The sequence below is a fragment of the Salvelinus sp. IW2-2015 genome, unplaced genomic scaffold (assembly GCF_002910315.2).
Source record: "Salvelinus sp. IW2-2015 unplaced genomic scaffold, ASM291031v2 Un_scaffold5714, whole genome shotgun sequence".
NCBI lineage: Eukaryota > Metazoa > Chordata > Actinopteri > Salmoniformes > Salmonidae > Salvelinus > Salvelinus sp. IW2-2015.
Genome location: NW_019946979.1, coordinates 1 through 2278, shown reverse-complemented (window position 1 = coordinate 2278; position 2278 = coordinate 1). Strand labels below are relative to the sequence as shown.

The 2278-nt window shown below is 53.0% G+C and overlaps 2 long non-coding RNA genes across 4 annotated transcripts; one reads left to right on the top strand and one right to left on the bottom strand.

The window, feature by feature from the left end:
* Positions 1-718: 718 nt before the first annotated feature.
* Positions 719-1371, top strand: LOC139026760 (uncharacterized). 3 transcript variants are annotated; one of them, XR_011478689.1, is made up of 4 exons: positions 719-769; positions 879-940; positions 1158-1193; positions 1249-1310. It is a non-coding gene; the product is annotated as an uncharacterized lncRNA (long non-coding RNA). The 3 variants fall into 3 exon arrangements; XR_011478690.1 differs by lacking the exons at positions 719-769; positions 1249-1310 and adding an exon at positions 1331-1371 and having other exon boundaries at positions 834-940; positions 1158-1210; XR_011478688.1 differs by lacking the exon at positions 719-769 and having other exon boundaries at positions 834-940.
* On the bottom strand, positions 1165-1415 carry LOC139026761 (uncharacterized). The gene is made up of 2 exons (XR_011478691.1): positions 1338-1415; positions 1165-1270 (listed from the first exon to the last, which is right to left on the bottom strand). It is a non-coding gene; the product is annotated as an uncharacterized lncRNA (long non-coding RNA).
* Positions 1416-2278: the final 863 nt, after the last annotated feature.

The following is a 2278-nucleotide window of genomic DNA, read 5'->3' as shown; positions in this document are numbered from 1 at the left end:
TGTGCTGTGTGTGTGTGTTGAAAAGAGAGAGAGAAAGGGTGTGTTGTGAGTCTTTTAATAATGTCCTTCCTGCTTTTCTTCTTCCTGTTTTCCTCTTCCATGGAAAGTCTCGTGAAACAAAACTTCAAACGTGATCTTCACAACCAATAGAAATCATGCCGAAGACAAAGTCTTGACTCGGGCTTTCTCACCAATCATCTCCCCACTCCACACGCTCTTTGATTCGGAGCCACACCTTACCAATCGTATGATTCGCTAAATCAAAATATGCCAAAACACTTGAGTTTGACTCCCACATACAAGTAGATTAGACTTCGATGAAGAGTTCAGTCTCTCAGAGGGAAGGATCAATCTGTCCTCCTCCTTGATCCGAAGAGGGTCAGGCTCTACTCAGTACCACCCTCCAATCTGTCTCCCCTTGATGAAGAGGTCAGTTCCTCAGAGGAAGGATCTACTCAGTACCACCTCCAATCTGTCTCCTCGCTTGAATGAAGATGGTCGTCTCTCAAGAGGGAAGGATCTTACCTCAGTACACCTCCCAATCGTGTCCCTCCCTCCTAGATGGAAGAGGTCAAGTCTCTACCTCAGTCTCTCCCAATCTGCTCCTCCTTGATGAAGAGGTCAGTTCTCTTACTCAGTACTCTGAGTACTCCAGTGGTACTGAGTACTCTAACCATACCACCTCCAATCTGTCTCCCCTTGATGAAGAGGTTCAGTCCTCTACTCAGTACCAAACCTCCAATCTGTCTCCTCCTTGATGAAGAGGTCAGTCTGCTTACTCAGTAACATCCAATCGTCTCTCTCCCTTGGATGAAAAGAGGTCCAGTCTCTACTCAGTACCACCTCCAATCTGTCTCCTTCTTGAATGAAGAGGTCAGTTCTCTACTCAGTACCACCTCCAATCTGTCTCCTCCTTGATGAAGAGGTCAGTCTCTACTCAGTACCCACCTCCAATCTGCCCTCCCTCCTTGATGAAGAGGTCAGTCTTCTACTCAGTACCACCTCCAATCTGTTCTCCTTCCTGATGAAGAGGTCAGTCCTCTACTCAGTCCCCTCCAATCCTGTCTTCCTCCTTGATGAAGAGGGTCAGTCTCCTACTTCAGTACCACTCCAAAGTCTGTCTCCTCGCTTGATGAAGAGGTCCCGTCTCTACTCAGTTACCACCTCCAATCTGTCTCCTCCTTGATGAAGAGGTCCAGGTCTCTACTCAGTACCGAACTCCAATCTGTCTCCTCCCTTGAGAAGCAGGTCAGTCTCTACTCAGTACCACCTCCAATCTGTCTCCCTTGATGAAGAGTTCAGTCTATCAGCAGGGAAGGATCTAACTCAGCTACCACCTCCAATCTGTCTCCTCCTTGATGAAGAGTTCAGCTCTCAGAGGGAAGACTCTACTCAGTGACCACTCCAATCTGTCTCCTGCCCAGATAACACAAACTCCAGGACAACACACCAGCCTCTGATTGGCCAAGCTGGAGGCCGTTGCGGATCACGGTCCGCTAGGTATATCAGACGAGAGAGACAGGAATCATTATTATGGTGTGTGTTAGTCAGGTGGAGGTGTGGTTACCTGGTGCAGGTGGAGGTGTGGGTGGTGTTACCTGGTGGCAGGTGGAGGTTGTGTGTGGTTACCCTGGTGGCAGGTGTGTGTCGTGACCATGGTGCAACGGGTGTGGTGTGTTATACCTGGTGCAGGTCGCGAGGTGTGTGGTGTTATCAGGTGAGGTGTGGTGTGTTACCTGGTTGCAGGTCTGTGTGTTACCTGGTGGGCAGGTGAGTGTGTTGTTGTGTGAAAAGCTCCGTGTGTCAGGATGGTGAACTCAGTGGTCCAGGAGCGGAGGGGCCAGTGGAGGGGAGGGGCCTGAAGGGGCCGCTGGTGCAGAGCTACGCACGGATGGAACACTGCATCTACACCAACCCATCATGATCCAGCTGAGAGATGGAAGAGAGGGAAGGGACGGGAAGGGATGGAGAGAGGGAGGGAGGGAGGGAGGAGGGAAGAGAGGAGGGGAGGGAGAGAGACGAGGAGGGGGAGAGGAGAGGGAGGGAGCGGAGAGGGGAAAGGGGGGGCGAGGGAGGGAGAGAGGAGGAGGGAGGGAAGGAGAGAGATGAGGGGGAAGGGAGAGAGGGAGGGGGAGGGAGGGAGGAGAGGGGAGGGGGAGAGGGGGGAGGGAGGGAGGAGGGAGAAGGGGCGAGGGAGAGACGGGAGGGAAGAAGGGGGAGGGAGGGAAGGGGGAAGGGAGGGGAGGGGGGGAGGAGGAGAGGGGGGAGGGAGGAGGAG